We start from the raw sequence: 7,554 nt of genomic DNA, 5'->3' as shown, positions 1-7,554 counted from the left end.
AGTGTGGGTGCTGGGAATGGAGCGCCACCCTCAGAAGGAGCAGCAAGCGCTCTTAACTCTTAACTGAGCCATCTCTCCAGCTCTGAGTGTGTGATTTTACTAATTAAAAATGAAATGCTTATTTTTATTTACTAGATCTGTTCCAAAAGGATCACTTTGACCATGATCATTTTCCTCTAAGAAAACTCCACAAATACACACACACACACACACCAGCATGTCTAATCTTTATTGCGTCTAGCTGCATCTAATCTATATGTCCATAGTGAGAAGAATGGTTATCTTTGGGTTACTAAGTGATGGAAATCCCAGATTGCCCTTCCTTTCTGGATGCTTATGAGTTTTGCATCCGTAAACCTCAGAGATTGCCCACTTGTTTGGAGGTAGTCACAGTCTGAAGATATTAAGGTAGGAATTCCAGAAATAAACAATGTATAGATTTCCCATTCTGCACCTATCTGAGCAGTGTAATAAGATCTTGTGCCATTCTGCTCCATCCCGTCCAGGCATGAATCATGCCTCTGCCCGGTATGTCTGGGTTATGTAACCCTTCCCTCACATCTGTCACTCAGTTGTTCTTACTTATCAGATCAACTGTTGAGACAGCTCAGGACTGACATTCAGCTAACTCTTATTTCTATGTAATAATGGCCCCAAGGGCAAGAACAGGGAGGACCGACAGAAGATAGATCGTGACTGCCAGTCTCGGGCCCCCTCTACACTGCACATGTGGGCGGAGGTGTTGGGGTGGCGTGGGGGTGGGGTGGGCAAGGGGTGGGGGCTACCACTGTACTTACATTTTAGGAATGGAAGCTGGGTCCTCTGGGGACTTCTTCCAAGGCCCCATCTCTGTCCTCCTACATAGTCAGGAAAGGGTGCTGCAGCACCCTAAATCTAGAAGTGACATCATCATGAGCTGCCTGCTTTTCCCAGAGTAAACAACCTCCCTTGTTACATCAGGGCTGCTTGCCCGAGCATCAGAGCTGGTGTGTGTGTGTGTGTGTGTGTTACAAGGTGTCATGTAATTAAGGTTGGCCTTGAATCCACTATGTAGCTGAGGCTAGCTTTGAACTCCTGCTGCCCCTGACTGCTGGGATTACAGGCACGAGTTTTCTAGCACACTCAATTGCAGCCTTTTCCTCCTCCCCTTTGACCATTCTTCTCTAACCCTGCTTGTGGAACCTCTGGAGCACCACAGGGGGTTAAGACTGACAGGGCTTTGAGCAAATCAGAGCGTGGAGGAGTTAAATAATAAATAAATACGTAAGTAATAAAGTTGGGCTGTGTGGAGCATGCCTTTAACCCCAGCTCTCAAGAGACAGCTGCAGGAAGATCTCTGTGAGTTCCAGGCTGGCTAGGCATATAGAATGAAACATTGTCTCAAATAAATAAAGGCAAATGGGTGAACCTAAGTCACATGTGTCAACATGGATAAAAAAATTAAAGTATCTTCATACTGTTTAGACAACAATAAAGGTCACTGGAGATAATACCCAATTTAGTCTTCTTTATATAAAGTTGGACATGGTAGGCAACAATACACACTATCTGAGGGATACAAACACAGGCACAGCAAACACCCAGCTTGTGAGCTGGGGTCACAGGGAGGGAGGATTTCCCTGATTATGAGAGGTATATAAGGGGTTTCAGTGTGGCATAGCATTTCTAGACACATTTGAAACTTCGGACTTCAAAGACATGTGCACATGCACGCATGTTGAGTTCTATATTCATTTTTTATTTTAAAATGTTTTGCTTGACATGGAGGAAAGGCAGAAGGTTAGGTCACACAAAGCTATGATTTGTGTTGGGTACAAATGGTCGACTAGGGCTGGGCATGGTGGGTCAAGTCTCTAATTCCAGCACTCTGGAAGTTGAGGCAGGAGGACTGCCCATGAGTTTGAGGTCAGCCCAGGCTACATAGTGAGTTCCTGGTCAGCCTGAGCTACAAGGAGAAACCTTGATGGTTGTGTGTCAAATATCAGCAATACCTCAGGGTTAAGCCTAACACACCAAACAGCAGCAGCGATTGTCTCTGAGAGTGTAAATATGGGCCACTTCTTTGCCTTTTTACTCCTTAGTGTGATTTTGAAGGTTTTATAACATGAACGTATTACATCTTTTTCATGTTTGAAAAAACCTCAACGCTCATGATTGCAGACCCCGGGGACTGCTCAGGTGAGGGAGATGGGAGGTCATGGGCTGTTTCCTACACTGCCACTTACCAGCAAAGTGACACACAGGTCAACTCAGCTTCCCAGGGCTGATGTCTTCTGGTCAGGAAAACAGGAGCATAGCATCAGTGCACACAGTCTGTCTGCCCACCTTAGATTAGGTTGGGATGCTGACAAGATGTTTCAATCACAGCACGGCTCTCTGCTGCTCCCTTGTGGGCTCTGTGGGACTGACCGGCTCCACTCCCTGCCTTCTCAGCTCCTTACATGGCAGGGTGGGTGTAGTCCTACTGCCAGGCACAGAGAAGGATGGAGCAGTTTCAAGTACTGAGCTTGTGTAGCATGAGGGTTACAACAAATTCCATGGGCAATTCTATCCTGGCACAGGGATGCCAAACAAAGAAATTGCTGAGGAGTTGTAAAAGATAAGCCTGGGGCTCAGGGGCCAGCAATTCAGGAGAAGCATGAGCAAGCCTTCCAACCCCACCCGTTGCCCATTTTCCTATTCAGGCTTGTAGATACAGCGATGAAATTAAGGGATGGTCACCTGTAAACAGAAGCTGATGTGTCTTATTTCCCCTGGGAGCAGTTTGCTAGGAAAGTAATAATGGTTATTAAATTCTTTGTTTGCATACATAAATAATTTAGTATGCAGACTATCGGGTTTATAGAAAAGCAGAGAGGTAGACAGTGCAGGAAGAGAACAGAAACATTATTGTGCTGGTAGCTTGTGAGGGGCAGGAATGGGAAAGGTCCCGATTGCATCCCACCATTCCAGAACACTCCCTTTAGATCCTCTGTGTGTTAAGATGGTGAGACAAGGGGCTCTACAAATCCTGAGGAAGAGGACAAAGTCATAGAGGGCAGGCGGGACAACAGGCAGGAAATCCAAACAGGGATAGAGAAAGGTCATAGGCAGAGTCAGGGAGATGCCACATAGCCACCAGGGAGGTAGGCTGTCCAGGCATTCTCCGGTAAGCTAAGACCACATGGAAACACACAGATATAACAATTATGGGTTAATAATTAAGAAAGAGCCAGCCAGTAAGAAGCCTAAGCCACTGGGCAAACAGTTTATAATTAATATAAGCCTCTGTGTGTTTATTTAGAATTGAAAGGCAGTGGGACCCGGTGGGACAGACAATTCCCTCTACAAATTGAATCTGTGGGCTCCAGGTTCAGTAAGAGACCCTGTCTCAAAGTAAGGTGGAGAGCAATTGAGGAAGACTCTTGACGTTAGCTCCTGGCCTCCACACAAAGGAACAAGTATGCACACATACACACATGTGTATGAAAAATAAGAACAATAAAAGGAATCACAAGTTGTATTGTGTAGACACATATGCAAACATCTCCACCAAAATAGAAGCACACACGCATGCATGCACGCACGCACAGATTTTTACTGAATGTCATGCTTCATTTGGGCCCACTAGAAGATTGTCTCAGATATCATGTGTTAAATATTTTTAGCATCAGGAACAGATTCTGAAAGTAAAATCCTATATATAATGGTGCCATGAACTCTACAGCCTGGGCATCTTTCTTAGAGACTTCCAGACAGCCCCCGGCACAGAATGCTGTCCTGTGCTGAGGTCACTGACAGAGTGTGTCCTGGTGGTGAAGGGATGCTCATGTCCTGGCTGGTTATTGATGCCTAATTTGTTCTCTGTGGCCATCAGGCAGACTGAGATGCCATTTACTTAGATCCTAGAGACGCACAGCCTGTGACAGTTGGACACAGCTGAGTGTGAAATTTAACTCTGCTTAGGGAGTCTGCTTTCATGACAAGAGCAAATGAGCAAGATAATCAAGATTGATCCGAGGGTGACATGGAGAGAGCCCAGTGCCAAGAACCCTGAAGGTCTTCAGTGACCAATGCCTATCTCTCGAAGAAAGCAATAAGTGTATTATGAGTTCATGTTGGTTGACTTCACAGGTCCCCCACAGAGTTCCTTAAGCTCTATTTGAAAGAAATGATATATTTTGTTGCTAGAGCAAAAAAAAATTAATTATACTTATACTTGAATCCAGTGGTTCTTGTGAAAATACATTTAAAATAAGAGCAAGGCCTTTTTAAAAGGAAAGAATAACCACACTACAATTCATGCACCCAGAGAGACTAGGTAACAAGGAGGGCCTGAGGGGGAATGAATGGTCCTCTTGGGGAAGGGGAAATAGAGATCTCCTTGTTGGACTGGGGGGTGTGGGTGTTGCTGGAATTTCTTGTGACACCAGGTCCTGACACCCTTATCAGCCCCAAATAGACACACCAATGCTATATTAATTTATAAAACTGTTGGCCGATAGCTAAGGCTTCTTATTGGCTAGCTCTGTCTTAATTATTGACCCATTTCTATAAATCTAAGTATTTCCATGTGGTCTTATCTTACCAGAGAAGGGCTCGGACCTGTTACTCCTTCCTTGGCTACATGATGTCTCTTCGTGGTCCCTCTGCCTACCTTTCCCAGAATTCTCCTCATCTTCTAGTCCTGCCTAACTTCCTGCCTCTATTGGCCAAACAGTGTTTTATTTATCAACCAATAAGAGAAACAGATATACAGAAAGATATCCTCCAATCGGGTGGATGGAAACTTGAGGGATCGGGTTGGGGGTGGGCAGAGGGGGAGATTGCTGAGAGAGCAACAGGAAAGGGAACTATACTGGGTGGGGTAGAAGCCTGATGTAAAGGAAACTTCCACGAATCTACAAGAATGGCCTCAGCTAAGACTCCTGGTAGCAATGGATGCATAGCCTGAACCGGCTATCTACTGTGATTGGATTGGTGACTGCCCCTGTTGTCATGGGATAGCCTTCATCCAGTGGCTGATGAAGACAGATTCAGAGACATTAGGCCAACCTTGGGGAAGTCTTTCTGAGGAGAGGGAGGAGGATTGTAGGAGTCGAGGAGATCAGGGACATCGCAGGAAAACCCACAGAAGTGGCTAGCCTGCCTCATGGAAACTCAGAGTCTGAACTAACAACCAGGCAGCCTGTATGGGACCGATTTATGCCCTCTACATATATGTGACAGTTGTGTAGCTTGGTCTATTTGTGAGACTCCTAGCAATGGAAGCAGGGCTGTCCCTGGTGCTTTGGCTGGCTCCTCCTGCTGGACTGCCTGGGCCAGCCCGAATACAGAGGGAGGTGCTTGATCTTACAGCAGCTTGATACATCATGCTTTACTCATGCCCATGAGAGCGCTGCCCCTTTCTGAGTGAATACCAGGGGGATGGATGGAGGGGCATAGAGAGATGAGGGAAACGGGAGAGAGGAGGGAAGGGAGGCTGTGGTCAGGATTAAATAAATAAAATAAAATAAAAACAAACAAACAAAACCCTCTAGTCAGAATGGCGGCCATGGTGGAAACAAATGACCACACAACAAGCACTTCCTGAGATGCTTGTGCTGAGGGAGTCTCTTCCATCTTCACACAGAAGATGCACAGAATTGCCCGTCCTGCCATACGCTGTGTATAGGAGAGCTGCCCATGTGAATTGGTCTTGTTTTCCTCTGGCCTCCTTCTTTAAATGTTGTGTGGCGTTTGATGACTCTTCCAAAGGAGGGGAGGTGGTGTTCCTGTTGAAGTGGACAGTCGATTGTTTATGCTTGCACATCAAGGGTTCCCAATGGACACACTCCTCACATGCAAGTGCACCATTTGCTTTGGGAAGGATGAAGAGGTTTATGGGACAGACATACTCCTTCCTCCACAGAGTTCAACTTCGTTTCTGTTGCTGTGATAAAATACCTCAGCAGGGTCTGGAAAGATGGCTCAGAGGTTAAGAGCACTGCCTGATCTTCCAGAGGACCCAGATTCAATTCCCAGTACCCACACGGCAGCTCACAATTGCCTGTAACTCTATTTCCAGATCTTCTGGCACCCTCAAGCAGATATACATTCAGTCAAAACACCAACAAACATAAAATAAAAATAAAAAATTAAAAAAAACATCAAAAAGCAACTTAGGGGAGAAAAGATTACAGTTCACCATAATTCTAGTTGACAGTCTATCATTGCAGGGAAGTCAAGGCAGGAACTTGAAGCAGCCAGTGACATCATAGCCACCGTCGTGAGCAGAGGGAAATGAATGCATGCGTGCTCATTGCAACTCTCCAGTCCCAGAACCCACTTCCTAAATGTCCCACCACCTCAGCACTGCCATGCTGGACACCAAGCTTCTGAAGCACAAACCTTTGGAGGATGAACCATATGCAAATTACAGCATGGCTCTCCTTCCAATCTCCTGTTTCAAGGCTCAAGTCTCACATTCCTTCAGTTCCTCAAAGCCCAGATGTGGTGCTGGAGACTCCGTTTCCTCTGCTCTGGACCACGTCTACTCACCCTTCAAGCTGCAACTGAGAAGCTTCTCTTTTGAGATACTTCTTTGCATTTTTGACAACTTCATTCCCCCTGCTACCCCCCCCCCCAACACACTTTCTTAGTAGCATTTGTCATACAGTGTTGTCATCACTGCATCCTTGTGGATTCTGGTCTCTGTAGGCAAGAGGCATGCCTCTCTAATTCCGCACCCTGTCTGTTCTGTGTAGCAGTCTCCTCTGAACTGAAACATTCCTCCAAAGAAGGAGGCTCATGAGACTCAGGAAGTGTCAGGAAGTTCCTGAAGCTAATAATGAAGGAAGCAGATGGAGGAGACTCTCTGGCCTGGGCAGCAGCCTGCAAGCTGTGCAGGGAGCTTTAGAGAAGCAGCTTTTGTGAACTGGGACATCCAGGCTGCGGTGGGCCTCAGCGATGCAGCTGCCTTCTAGTGATCACTGCCCCTCATTATACTCCCATGAGTCACTGCAATAAACTTATTATTGGTTTTATGAGACGGTGCCTCACTCCAGCTTAGTCTAGCCCAATAGCACCCCGAAGCCCAGGTTGGCCTCAACTTCATGGCGCTCTCCTGCCTTAGCCTCCCCACTGTTTGGATTTAAGTGTGAGCTCGTGTTCCCAGGACAGGTAATGAAAAACATTCTCAATTGGACAGAAGGTGCAAAAGAGAATACAGTGACATTATTGTGGAAAGAGAGGGTAAGATAAAGAAACCAAGATGAGAGAGATGTAATTACTGGTGGTGGTAGCTCTCAGAGCAAGTGGGCATGGCGTAGGGTAATCAACTAGTCTGGCTTTTCCAGGACTATCAGTCTTTAAAAAAAAATGATGTATACAATGTTCTGTCTGCATGCCTGTACACCAGAAGAGGACATCAGATCTCATTACAGATGGTTGTGAGCCACCATGTGGTTGCTGGGAATTGAACTCAGGACCTCTCTGAGCCATCTCTCCAGCCTGCACTATCAGATTTGAAACAGAAAGTTCTGCATCCCAGGAACAGCTTGAGTCCAGACAAACCTAGTTTGGCCATCCAAGGAT

The sequence above is a fragment of the Phodopus roborovskii genome, unplaced genomic scaffold (assembly GCF_943737965.1).
Source record: "Phodopus roborovskii unplaced genomic scaffold, PHOROB, whole genome shotgun sequence".
Lineage (NCBI taxonomy): Eukaryota > Metazoa > Chordata > Mammalia > Rodentia > Cricetidae > Phodopus > Phodopus roborovskii.
The sequence above is the reverse complement of the archived record's forward strand: the minus strand, read 5'-3'. Positions refer to the sequence as shown.